Here is a 15,260-nt window from a genome sequence, read left to right as displayed (position 1 = left end):
TTTTCACCATCTTTCTCTGCTGCATGATTTGAATAAATTTATTGTTGAAATGTCCATATCTCATGTGCTATAGATTCCCCAAGTTTTTGTCCTCCATCTTCAAACATTTACCAGGCAATGGCTTTATCTTTGCATAGATTAAAAAAAATGATATCAATGGTCATTAGTGTGTGCCTCTTTGTTGATGATAAATTTTGTAGGTAAGTTCGTTAATTAAAGTCACCAGACGTTTCTTCTGTAGTTGTCCTAAACTTAGCAAATTGTTAGTGAGATTTGGGACATAGTAGACGTTCGACACTGTTTGTGTAATGCTTTCTACTTCAAATTCGACGATGCCTTTTCCTTCAACCGCCATTTTTGGATTGTTGTCTAATCTCGCAGAATGTTTGAATTTTCTATCAAGCTCAATAAACCAAGTTTTGTCTCTTATCATGTGATTTGAGCACCTGAAATCAAGAAACCAAATACTTTTTCCTTCATCTGTGTGTGGCATCAAAAGTAGTTCTTCCTCCTCACTCAATTCAGCATAGTAGATGACTCCATTTCCTATATTTGAGCATTCAAATTGATAGTGTCCTTGCTTTCCACATCGAAAGCAGTTAATGGATGGCCTATTGACAAAAGGCCTAGCTCTTCCTCTCCTCTAAAATGGCTTCTTCCTCACTAGAATGTGTCTTTTTCCTCTTCCTTGTATATTGATTGGCTCATTCTCCACCTGTAAACTTGTTATTCCTCCTCTTCTCAATCACCTTTTGTTCATGTACAAGCAAGGATGCTTGTAATTCATCTACTGTGAGTTTGTCAATGTCCTTAGACTCTTCAATTGAGCATACCACAAAATTGAAATTGTCTGTAAGACTTCGAAGTATTTTCTCAACAATTTTGAAATCGCTCATGTCTTCTCTGTAATTCATCATATCATTAGTGGTAAACATAACTCTGGCGAAGTATTCAGACACACTTTCTACTGATTTCATCTCTAGAATTTCAAATGTTTTGCAAAGTAGTTATAGTTAAGCACGCTTCACTCTTGCACTTCCCTGATATTTGACTTTTATTGATCTCATAGTTGTATGCCAGTCTCCTTTTGGGTGATGGTTTTCAAGATACTATTGTATATAGATTGAAAGAAATAGTTGTTGGTTTTGAAATCCTTGAGCCTTGCTTCGTCGATTGCCTTTTGTTGTGTTGTGCTTATTCCCCTTCGATTCTTCAAAACCAAAATGAATTACGCTCCAATATTCCGTGGAACGCAAAAGATTCTCCAAAATAAAACTCCAATGATTGTAGTCTCCATCAAATTTCGGAACACATGGTGTTTTGAAGTTTCCTAAATCTGTTGCCATTTCTTTTCCTTTGTGCTTTTCCTGTCAAACACTCTTGCAAGCTTTTCTTATTTTCTCTTAGTTTTTTTACTCTCAAACACTCAAATTTTTAAGTTATTCTTATTAGGTCCTTTTCTGCTCTGATACCAAATAAAGGAAATTGATAATCTTATTGGAAGTTAATTCCCAATTGATTTTAATGTTATTGGAAGTTAAAAATCTAGCAATTGGAATAACTTCTTCTGCCTATTTCTTGGTGTTGATAATATTTTCAGAATATCCCAGTTTCAACCATGGCTTTTGTGAGTGATTATGCGGGCGTGTCAGGGAAGTTAATTCCCAATTAATTTTAATGTTTTTGGGGTTGTAAAATGCGCTTTAAACTTGACTTTTAGAAAACGAAACGATTGAACGGAGGATGCAATGATTGATAAGAATCCTTCTTAGGTTCCTAGCTCCACTACAGAAAGCTTAACTAGCTAAAACAATTATGACTAAAAAAAAACAACACAAAGGATTTGGAATTTTTTTTCCTTTTTATTGATTTTGCAAATACTATTGTGATTATAAATGATAAAAATTGGAAATGAAAGCAATAATTACAACTGAAAATAGTACACTAATTTCGTGGAGAAATCACATTTGATAAAAGAAATTAATCATAAGAATGAAAATATTGACAGAATCTGAAAATGAGAACAACAAACTTGAAATTGAATTAAATTGATGACTTTTCGGCATCTAGAGTTGAAATTTTTTCTTGTAATGTGGATGGCGACTGCCGTGATTGATCAAACGGAGAATTGAATGAAAATGTAAAACGAAAACTAGAACTTGTGTTGAAGGGTATTTCAGAGCTTTTGGGAAAGATGACAATGGTGACTTTATGGGAACTTAGTTTCAAACAATTTGAAGGTTTAAGAATGAAATTAAAGGCTAAAAAATAAGGTTTAAGGCTGAACGAAATTTGATCGGTTGGAAAAGATGGGTTTTGAAAGAACAATTTCAGAGAATGAACTGGATTTTTGCAGTAGAGATTGATTGGATTTTGCTTGGGGTGTGATGGAAACTTATTTCAAACGAATTAGAAGCTTGAGGAATGAAGGTAAAGACTTAAAACGAAGATTAAAGAGCTTGATTGCTTGAGAAAAACGAATTTTGGATGAACAATCTCTGAGAAAGAATTTGAGTTTTTTGTTGGGTTGGTTGGTTGGATTTGTTAGGGTTTGAAAAGATGATATGAGGTCCTCTTTATAGCAAAGAAATCCAAACTCCATGTCTCATGATTTCTATCTTTTTCTCACATCGGTTCCACTAATCCATATTGCAGAGATGGTGCCAAAAAACGTGGATAGTGAATGCATGAGTGGATATCGAGAAAAATAACTTCAGGACTACGTCTCGCCGAGACGAAGTTTTCAAGGAATTTTTTTTCTAGGAGCCCGACCCGCCGAGACGGGCAAAATATATATATATATATATATATTAATATTTTTTCCTAAGTTTTTATTTTTTAATATTTTAATAAAAGAAATTATTTTTTATTTTCACTTCCAATCACTTAGTTATAATGTAGTAAACTAAAACAACAACTTTCTTCCAAAAAAAAAAAAACTAAAACAACAACTCCAACAACTACCGATGCATTCTCAATTAAAGGGTGAAGGGGTATCGAAATTTGAGGATAATGTTTAAATTCACTCCTATCATTTTTGGGAAATATAAATTCACCTCTAACATATAAAATGGTAAAAATTTGTCCCTAACTTTTTAAAGTAGGATTAGTTTTACACGTATCAGACAAAAATATTTGAATAGACTAGTTTATCGTAATTTAACTCACTCGCTATTTAATGTTACATCGGACTTTCTAAACATCAATAGTTTCTAATATTATGTTCCAAACAGTTAAAAAAAACTGTCAAACTATCAAAAATTAAGTTTAAAATGTATAAATTGATTACAAAAGGCTGCATGAAATATTTATTACGTTATTAACACAATTACTAATGATCTGACAAATTACACGAAACTGGTTCAATTTATTGACACACTTATTTGAAAAGTTCTATGTAAAAGTCAAATAACGGTCAAACTGATATGTTCAAATTTTAATATGAGGTAGGCGTACAATTTATCCTGCTAAAAACATTATGGGATTTAACCTTTTTTTAGGTTAGGAGTAAATTGCACTTCTCTCGGAATGATATAGACGAATTTAGACTTTATCCCAAAATTCCGAAAGTAATTACTGATTTTAAAGGCAACGTGCAAAATTTTGCTCCCACTTCGTCTCTTATACTCTAATTTTCAAGATTTTAAATAACCGGTAATTTTTTTAAATTCATATTTTTCTTTTTTAAAATTTATCTTTATGTTGTATATGAGTTTAAAATTTTAAAAGGTATGTATGAAGAGGTTCAAACTTATTATTTCGTCCGGCCGATTTGATTTACCTACAAAAATGATTTTTTTGTTCCAGTTTTATGCTTAGCCCTGAATGATTGTTGTGAGCAAGCTTTATGAGAATGATTTTTTTATGAACCAAGTAATCGTCCCGAAGTGACCGGTTACAAACAAAAAAGAAAAAATAATAATGAGAAAAAGGTTCTGGTTCTACAAAGTTCTATATCTATATATTATGAATTACATGAATTAACTCTACCCGCATTTCATTAAGGCGAAGTTCCACAAAAAAAACCCTATGTAAACCATGGATAAATCCAAACGGCTTTTCCTTAAGTCCAAGCGATCTTTTCGTAGGCGTTTGCCCCTGATCTAATTGAGTGATCGAATTGATTATAAAAACACGAGTTTAAGTAATCGATTTATCAAAAGTTAAATCTCAGTCCATTTAAGATAAACAACATATTTTGATAAGAAGCTTGAAGTTTTTCATTAAAAGCTAAAGCTTTTTCTATTTATTTGATTTTCAATTAAAAACACATCATTTCTTTTTATAAAATACAACTTTTATTTTTTAATAATATATTTATAAAAGTAGAGATTATGCGTACTTTTTATATTGTAAAATATAAAATATTAATTCACTGATATTTTTGTATGAGTAAAGAAAATTTATTATCATTATAAAAAAAAATTATTATCAAAACACACCAACAATACCTTAAGCGTAAGCCTTTTTATATAATAATGAAAATTTGGGAAAAATTAATATTAAATATTTTATAAAGTTGTTATCATGAACTTAAAAAAATTAATTATTTAGATTCTTTTTAGGATATTATTTAGATCTTTTACTATATTATATAAAATTTTATTTTGTATAATTTGTGTATATATATTATCAATTAGGTGATGACAACACTCAACCAATAATATTCAACCCTTTTAGTATGTGTAATCTCTGAATATCTAGTAAAAATCTAATAATTTATATATTTTTTTTTTGAAGCAATAAGTTATTTTGACATAGTAATTATCAAACTAAACAACCCTTTCATCCAAAGTTGACGGCAATAAAAATAAAAAAAAAATAAAGACGAAGGTTTAATTAATATTATATCATTTCAAATTGACAACAAATCCATATAATTCATGATTTGATTTTATAATAATTCATATAGCAATGAATTTAAGTTAAACAATAATTAAAGTTTATCATCGTTATCCTACCTTCCATATAGTGCTCAATAATAATTAGGGAAAATAAAAGAGAAATGGCTAAAAATAAAAGAGATGGAGTTAAACAAATCTCTACGCAAATCAATTGTTGTTTGCACGTTATTTGCATTATTTGGGAGGTTAATTTAGCTTAAACTTTAATTTAATTAGGATTAAATTGCATTATACGGGTTATAGAAAACTAACTGAGAAAATAAATTACTGAAATCGATAAATTAGTTCATTCTAAAAATTGATGCTTAATTGAAACCGAAAGATTAAGTAGGAAGGGCCTAAACCCTGAAAACAAAAGCAAAAAGACTTAAGAAGGAGCCCGAGCTCTTCTAATAATACCAGAACCGCAATTATCCGTATTGATGATGTCCATTAGGCATGCAGGGGGATTGTCACACCCGTGGTATCCTAAGCTCATTGTGCCTGCGAAATTTGCCAAAAAATCTGTTGCTCTGTTTCCTTCGCGAAGGATATGAACAACTTTGACTTCCCAATCCGAACCAATGCGTCTCCTACATTCTTCAATCAGCCAATCATAACGATAAGAGCGAGTTCATTTCTTTCTAATTATATCCACAACCACCTGCGAATCCATTTCAAACACGACTTTCCTCCAACCCATCTTCCGAGCTAGATCAATACCGTAAAACAGTCCCCATATTTCTGCTAAATCGGGCGAGCAGATGCCCAAATTGCAGCAGTACCCTTTAATCCAGTTTCCGCGATTATCACGAGCCAAGCCCCCACAAGTAGCCCAGCCCGGCTCCCTTCCCCTCGCACCATCGCTATTAATTTTGATCCAATCGTCCGCCGGAGGCGCCCACTGCACCAGCCAATCTGCAAAAAACGGTAACGCCATGCTGCTATTTTGACAGCAACGCGTAGCCCCGGCTTGCTCCTTTGCTTGCCGGATAACCTCATCGATCCTCTCTACCAGTCCACGCCCTACGCCTTCAAACACGAGCTCATTCCTCCATTTCCAGAATAGCCAACAACAGATACCAAAAACTGAAGCCCAGGCTATCCCATTCCATCTCTCCTTAGATTTTATGTTTCTCATCATCCACGCCCTCAAATCGCCGGAGAAGAACTCCAAATTCCAACTAGCCGGGATTAGGAACAGCCAAATTCTACGAGCTTCAACACAATCTCTCAGCAAGTGTATCAGATCCTCCTTCTCTCCGTAGCACCCACACTTATCATCCATACTAAGATGTCGTCGAACACGATTTGCGTTTGTAAGAACTGCTTCATGCCCAACAGTCCATAGGAAGAATCTGATCCGCTCAGTTACCTGAACACCCCAGATCGATTTCCACTCCGCGTCAGACCAACTACTGGCCACAACGCTGGATTGATTCATTTGCAACTCGTATGCAGTTTTTGTCGAGAAGCTCCCTGTGCTGTTCGGCTCCCAAGTCCAACCATCCCTGTCAGTTTCCTCTCCAAATAGGACAGTAGCAGCGAGTCTGAATAGTTCATACTGAGGAAGTACCAGGCGCAGGCTATCCCAATCCCATCATTGACCCTCTTGCCAGTAGTCCGCCACTCTCTTCCCCTTATCTTCATCTGTCAACATAACTAGTGCTTTCTCGCATAAGAGCCCGTCAAACAGCCACATGTCCATCCAAAACTTCGTTTCCCGCCCCGTTTTGACTAGGCGGCTAATGCCTTGCTTTAGAATAACCGCCCCTTGAATAATACTCTTCCAAATGTTACTCTGAGGATTCTTCTTCTTGAACAGCTCCATGCCACTCCTGTTACCCCCATAAATCCCTTTGAGAACGCTAACCCAAACACAATCCGGCTCCGTGAGAAGCCTCCAACCCAACTTCACTGCATTCGCGAGATTAGCCTTTCTGGTCTGCCTAATTCCTAGTCCCCCTTTATCCTTTGGGCTACAAACTACATCCCACTTTACGAGGTGCGTCTTCTTCTTACTAGCTGAGCTTCCCCACATAAAGCTTTTATTAATGATGTCTAATCTCTTACTAACACTAACTGGGAAGACCGCAGTCTGCATGGTGTAAACTGGGAGTGCCGACAAGACGGATTTTACCAACGTAGTACGCCCTGCAAAAGACAGGCTCTTCTCTTTCCATCCCGCAAGCCGGTTCCGAACCCTGTCAATCACGTAATCGAAGGAGTGCCTGTTAATTTTCTCATGCGCAAGTTGAATGCCCAAATACTTCCCAAGGTTTCTGGTGCTTCTGATCCCCAATGTCTTAGTAATCTGGTTCTGGTCCTGAAGTGGGACATTAACAGAGAAGAAGCAGCATGATTTCTCAAGGCTCACCTTCTGACCAGAGCCATCACAAAAAACACCCAGGATTGTTTTGATCACCTCCGCTTGCTCCTTTGACGCCTCTGACATTAACACAATATCATCAGCAAAAAAAAACAATGGGAGATTTTGGGGCCATTCTTGGATAGAGTAGCCGGTTTCCACTCCCCAGCTTCTATCGCATCCTGGATCAGGTGATTTAGTCTCTCCAGGCAAAGAACAAAGAGATAGGGAGACAAAGGGTCACCCTGCCTGAGCCCCCGTGTCGGTCTAAAGCCTTCCCATTTATCTCCATTCCACAAGACATGCATCACTAGAGTAGTTCATCCTTGCAGTGATGAGTCCAAGGGGAATGCCAAGCAATCTAAGAGTATCCTGTAAAAAATTCCAGTTTATCCGATCGTATGCCTTTTCCAGATCAAGCTTCAACAACATATGCTTCTTCTTATTCTTATTGTGTTGAAAGGAGAAAATGGTTTCCTGTATCAGCACAACATTATCCGAGATCTGTCTTCCTGGCATAAAGCTACTCTACATAGGCCCCACAATATCAGGAAGGATCAATTTCAGCCTATTTGTGATACATTTAGTGATTAGTTTGTAACTGACATTACAAAGACTAATTGGTCTGAACTGAGTGAGACTCTCGGGGTCCTTTACTTTCGGAATAAGGGAGATAATCGTATTATTCATACCTTCCTCAAGCTCCCCTATATTAATGTAACCCCCTCACTTGGATCACATGATATCTCACACAATATCAGTTATAGACATGTTTTCAATTCTCAATCATATAAACTTCAATCTCATATAAACTTTACATATTATACACAAGAGAAAGCATTTACAATTTACAATACATGTTTAAGTCATTATCCTGCATAGAGGATTTGCAAAACAAAAGTACATCACAAGACTCCAAAATGCCTAGATGAGAATGGACTGACACTGCTGGTGCGACCTTAAGCAAGAAGAACTCCACCTAACCTGTAAAATTTGTTGGCAATGGGTGAGCTGCCTACTCAATAAACATATTACGCATATATATATATACAAAAGTAATGTAAAGAGCACAAAGCAAAATATATCATTAGTACCAAGTTAGAATTTATTCATTTGTTTTACTTATTATAGTAATACTTATTTTAGAAAGGCCTTGCTGTACTTAGACAATATATATAAAATGGTCCTTGGGCCCAATCTGTATTCCGGCTCACTAAATTCGGAATACAATCATCTGTGCTACGGAGGAGTAAACTCAACTCACATACTCATATATCTCAACACATGTGCTTCCGGCTCACAATATTCGGATAGCACTCTCAACTTGGACCATTTCACATATCCATCTAAGCAAGCTCATATTCATTTATAATCCAACCATTATTCAGTTCCAGTATGTGCACAAGGCTCAACATGTCGTATTTACTCATAACACTGCAACATACTCAATCATATCACTTTCACATCTCACACTCAACAAGTCACAAGGAACAATATATTCATACACATATATAAGCAATATGCTTACCGTCGCACTTGGTTCGATCTATTCAACACGATCGGGTGTGCGTTCAATTGCACCTTATCCTCCTAATGTCACATAACATTTATACCATTAGCCTTAACATAAACTTAATGACAATATACACTAATGAATGCTCTATGATTTACAAGACACTAACTCCACAAAGTTCATGCAATCTAATCCTTTTGTCTTAGATCATCACATGACCTACTTGCACACATTCTGCCATAACTCTCTCTATATAAATCCAAATGCCCTGATTCTTGAACCTACTGAAACTAGACATATATTGGTATAACATATCCAAAATTCACTTTAATATCACTTCTACACAATATATGGCATGCAAAATGATTCTGTCCTGTTTCCAGCCAAGAAACAGACTATCCACATTTGCATCTACCATAATGCACTCCACCTATCTCACATTAAACACAATGGATTTCCAAAAACTTTTACAAACATATACTTCAAGTAGTTAGGAACACGTTTGTATAAATAACCTTTCTCAAATTATGACTCTAAGGTCCTCAAAATGGTACATCAACATGGCTGCCTCACATGACATTCAATTTCGAGGCAGTCATGATTCATCTAGGTTTTCTTCCTCTATATATGGAATTAAAGTCCCATATTTTACAAAGGGTTTTATAACACATATAGGAACATATGTTATTCTTTATGTATCTTCAAATTCGAAGAATATCAATATGAAAAACATGCTCCAAAATGACTGAAAGCAGTACCCTAGATTTCTGTTTAGGGCACTTGATACATATCTTTCATTTGGACAGCCTATAACCACTTTAAACAACACCAAAACTCAACAAACTCAATCACAACTCATCCACAACAAATCCTATAATAATATCTAGGTATTTCAGAATCTCAAACTCATAGAAAACAAGCTAAAACAACATACTAACCTTCAACTTGTGTCTATCACCTAGTATGCTTCCTAACTTGACTTGTTTGGATTGAAAATGGAAGAAATTGGAAGATTTTTCTTTGGAGGGTGTTAGGACATGAAAAAGGAAGGTTTGCTGAAGCTTTGGTCGAAATTGTGGCTGAATATCATAAGGATTGAGTTGTGCACATCCTTTGTAAAATGAAGAGGTGTATTGTGTCTTAATATTGGTGTGACACCTCGTGCTTGCTCACAAACCTCAAATTCAGCCCTCCTAAAGTGTAAGTTAATCAATTTAGGACATATGAATTCATTCATTCATTCATTTAAGTCTTAACTCAATTAACCAATTGTTACATCTTAACGACACACTAATCGCCTACTAATCGCACGATAATCGCATTATGCATACAAAACTTCTACTGACAATGAGATGAATCTAAAATGTATGTATTCAATCATGAAAACATATATGAATGTGGGAAGACTCATATGTTAGGGTTTTGGGGATGTTACAGTTCTTCCCCCCTTAAAGAATTTCGTCCCCGAAATTCACTTACCAGAAACTTCAAATAGGTAAGGATATTGTGTCCTCATATTTTCTTCCACCTCCCAAGTTGCCTCATCAAGTGTTTGATTATGACTCCATCTCACCTTAACCATTGGAATTTCACGGTTTCTGAGTCGTTTCATTTCTTGTCCCAAAATCTCTAAAGGTTGCTCACGAATAGTCAAGTCTGTGTTCACTATCGCAATCTCAGGTTCAGGAATCATATCACTTGGGTCTGATCTATATCTTCTTAATACTGACACATGAAATACATCATGTATTAAAGACAATTCTGGTGGCAAATCTAACCTATAAGCCAATGGTCCAACTCTCTCAACGATCTCATAAGGCCCGATGTATCTTGGATTCAACTTCCCTCTTCTACCAAAACGAACTATTCCTTTCCATGGGGATATTTTTAAAAACACTTTATCTCCAACTTTATATTCCATCTCCCTTCGGTGCTGATCCACATAGGCTTTCTGACGTTCCTGTGTAGCTTTTAAATACTTCTTTATGACATTGATCTTCTCAACAGTTTCCTGGACTAACTCAGGTCCTTCCAATTGCCTCATTCCTTCAACATCCCAACATATAGGGCTTCTACACGGTCTTCCATATAATGCCTCATAAGGTGTCATGCCTATACTCGAATGATAACCATTATTATAAGCAAACTCCATAAGAGGTAAATGTATATCCCACTCACCTTGGAAATTAAGAACACAAGCTCTCATCATATCCTCTAAGGTCTGAATAGTTCTTTATGATTGTCCATCTGTCTGTGGATGAAAAGCTGTACTGAAATGCAATTTTGTTCCCAAGGAGTGCTGTAAACTGCCCCAAAATCTAGATGTAAATCTAGGATCACGATCTGAAACAATAGATATAGGTACTCCATACAACCTCACTATTTGTTCCACATAAAGTCTAGCCAATTTATCCATCGAGTCTGTCTGTTGAACCAGTAGAAAGTGAGCAGATTTCGTAAGTCTATCCACTATCACCCATATACTATCGTGTCTACGCCTTGTTCTTGGTAATCCCATCACAAAATCCATAGTGATCCTCTCCCATTTCCACTCTGGTATGGTTAAAGGTTTTAGTTTTCCCACGGGAGCTTGATGTTCGGCTTTAACCTGTTGACATGTCAAACATTTGGAAACAAAAGTAGATACATCTTTCTTCATTGTAGGCCACCAGTAAAAAGGTCTCAAATTTCTGTACATCTTTGTCATTCCTGGGTGCATAGCATAAGGAGAATTATGTGCTTCCTGTAGAATTTCCGATCTTAAATTTGCTACATCTGGAACACATAATCGGCTACCGATCATCATAGTTCCATCATCTTCCACAGAAATATCAGGTCTTTTACCTTGTTGTACACGATCTTGCATTTTCTGTAAATAAGGATCATGCCACTGTGCTTCTTGGATCCTTTCTTTCAAATCTGGTTTTACCCGTAGTGTAGCCATCAAACATGTTACTTCATTTACTTCTAACTGCACATCCATGGCTCGCATCTCCACTAGTGAATTCAAACTATAACTCTTCATACTAGCCACAATATCAACACTCTTTCGACTCAAAGCATCTGTAACCACATTAGCCTTTCCTGGATGGTAATCTATTGTACAATCATAATCTTTTAATAGCTCAATCCATCGTCTTTGTCTTAGGTTCAGCTCCTTTTGTGTAAAGATGTACTTCAAACTCTTATGATCAGTGAGAATCTGAAATGTCTCCCCATATAGGTAATGTCTCCATACCTTCAATGCATGGATGACTACTGCCAACTCTAAGTCATGTGTGGGGTAATTCATCTCATGAGGTCTGAGTTGCCTAGAAGCATATGCAATGACTTTCCCATTTTGCATTAGAACACATGCCAAACCTTGTCCCGAGGCATCTATATAAACAACAAAGCCACCACCTTCAGAAGGTAACACTAACACTGGTGCGGAAGTCAATCTCTTCTTTAGTTCCTCAAAGCTTTGGTGACATTTATCATTCCACTGGAATAGAACTCCCTTTCTCAGCAATTTAGTTAATGGGCCTGCAATTAGAGAAAAACCCTCTACAAATCTCCTGTAATAACCAGCTAACCCAAGAAAACTCCGAAGCTCTGTAACGTTCTTTGGCGGTTCCCATTCATCAATAGCTTTAATTTTGGAAGGGTCGGGTTGAACCCCTTCACCTGACACCACATGACCAAGGAATACAACTTCATCCATCCAAAATTCACATTTGCTCAGCTTTGCATACATCTGATTATCTCTTAAAATTTTCAAAACAATTCTCAAATGTTGTTCATGCTCACCCACAGTTCTTGAATACACTAGGATATCATCAATGAACACCACAACAAACTTATCTAGATATGGCTGAAAAGTCTTGTTCATTAATGCCATGAAAGCTGCAGGAGCATTAGGCAAGCCAAAAGGCATCACAAGAAACTCAAAATGACCATACCTTATACGAAAAGCAGTTTTAGGTATGTCAGCTTCTGCAACTCTCAACTGCCAATAGCCCGATCTTAGATCAATCTTTGAAAAATGACGAGCTCCTCTAAGCTGATCTAGCAAATCATCAATCCGAGGCAATGGATACTTGTTTTTCACTGTCATCCTGTTCAATTGTCTGTAATCAATACACAATCGCATACTTCCATCTTTCTTCTTCACAAATAATACAGGTGCTCCCCACGGTGAAGTACTGGGTCGTATAAACCCCTTCTCAAGTAGTTCTTCTATTTGTTTCTTCAATTCTTGTAATTCCATTGGAGCCATTCTATATGGAGCAATTGATATAGGAGATACTCCTGGCATGGTCTCAATAGGAAAATCAATCTCCCTATGAGGTGGTAATCCTGGTAGTTCATCTACGAATACATCTGCAAAATCTCTCACCACTGGAATATTCTCCAATTTGCCTCCATCCTCCCTAGTGTCCACAACATGAGCTAAATATGCCTCACACCCATTTCTAATCCATCTGATTGCTTGAATTGCAGATATTAAACAAGATGGCACAACCTTTCTCTCCCCAACAAATAACACAGTTGATTCTGAAGTAAAATGTAACACAACTTCCTTTGAACAACAATCAACTTTAACTTCATATTTACACAGCCAATCCATCCCCAAAATAATATCAAATTCTCTAAACCCCATAACTACTAAATCTATAGGGAACTCACTTCCCCTCACTTTTATAGGACAATCTCTCAGAACCTGATTTACAATAACATTATTCCCAACTGGTAGGATAACTCCCACATCATATCCTAATGGTTCTACCTTCCCATTTATTTTCAATAGAAACTCAGGTGTTATGTATGAATGAGTGGATCCAGGGTCAATCAAAACAAAAGCTAAGGTATCAAGGATAGAAATTGTACCGGATATAACCTCTGGTGCTATTTGAGCTTCACCCCTCGTCATATTGAAGGCTCTGTTTCGTGGTAAATTTTGTGTCTGTCCACCCATAGGAGCATCATGTCTACCCCCTCTATCTCCTCCTCGACCTCTGCCTCTGCCTCTATCCACTCCAGATGCACCACCTCCTATATTAGACTGAGGTTGAACTCTCTCTCCTCTATCAACTAATAAGGGACAATCATTACGATAATGGCCTGTTTCTCCACACTCAAAACATGTACCCTTCTTAAATGAACCATAACACTCTCCTGTGTGAGATCGGCCACAAACCAGGGAAGGTCCCCAACACTCACCTCTGTGTACCCGTCCACATGTCTGACAAGCTGGAAAAGATGTTGTCCTCGCTCCTCTTCTATACCCACTATTAAACCGACCACCTGAAAATCTGTTACTACCCACAGATGGAGCACTACTCAAAACATCTCCAAATCCGCCCCGTGATCTAGTCCCACCACGATGGATACTACTACTACCTCTCAATTGTTGAGAATAGACTCTAGAAGAAACTGAGAATCCACCTCTCTTTGATGGCCTGCTAGACTGGCCCTCTGTATCAAATCTAGCCCTTTTAGTTACAAAAAGTTGTTCTTTATCTTTCACAATTTCCTCAGCTCTGAGTGCAGATTCTACTAACAATCTAAAGCTCATTTCATGTGCATGAATCCCCATTCTAACATCTGGGTGTAGACCATGTTCAAACCTGCGACACTTTACTTCTTCTGTAGCCACATTTGCAGGTGCATATTTGGCTAAGGTGTTAAACCTAAGCTCGTATTCAGCCACAAACATATCCTCCTGCATAAGGGTCAAAAACTCTGTTTGTTTCCTATCTTTGTATATCATTGGCATGTACTTATTAGTGAACAACTTCTTGAAAATATCCCATGTTATTTCAGTTCTAATTCTTTTCCTTTTTATAGATCTCCACCATTCTAAAGCTTCTCCAGTGAAAAGATTAGAAACATATTTGACCCTTGAGTCTAGTCGACATTCTGTGTTCTCAAGTACATCTTCAATCTTGGCCCACCATTTATCAGCTATATCAGGATCTGTGCTACCCTCAAACTCTGTTGCACCCATCTTTTTAAGCCTTTCAAAAATTTTATCAAATTTTTTTATCAAAGATTGGCGCATCTCGACGAGCTTGAACACGTGGCTGAGGCTGACCTTGAGCCAAATAGATTCCCATCATCTGTTCAAACTGGTTGTAACCCTGAGGATAACCTGCATGTTCTGAAGCTCCTATATGTTCTGAGCCCCCAAACTCATGAACATGACCAACTGAACCATGACTAGACACATTACCGGATTGTCCATTCTCACCATCAAACTCCATAACCCTACATGAAACATGACCATGTCAACATGCTTTAGAATAAGAAAATATGATTATGTGGTCTTAACCTAGGAATCCAAAACAAGTCATACACAACCTAATCCCTAGGAAAGTAGACCCGCTCTGATACCACTAAATGTAACCCCCTCACTTGGATCACATGATATCTCACATAATATCAGTTATAGACATGCTTTCAATTCTCAATCATATAAACTTCAATCTCATATAAACTTTACATATTATACACA

The sequence above is a fragment of the Euphorbia lathyris genome, chromosome 5 (genome assembly GCF_963576675.1).
Source record: "Euphorbia lathyris chromosome 5, ddEupLath1.1, whole genome shotgun sequence".
In the NCBI taxonomy this organism is placed as follows: Eukaryota; Viridiplantae; Streptophyta; class Magnoliopsida; order Malpighiales; family Euphorbiaceae; genus Euphorbia; species Euphorbia lathyris.
Note: the sequence above shows the minus strand (reverse complement) of the source record.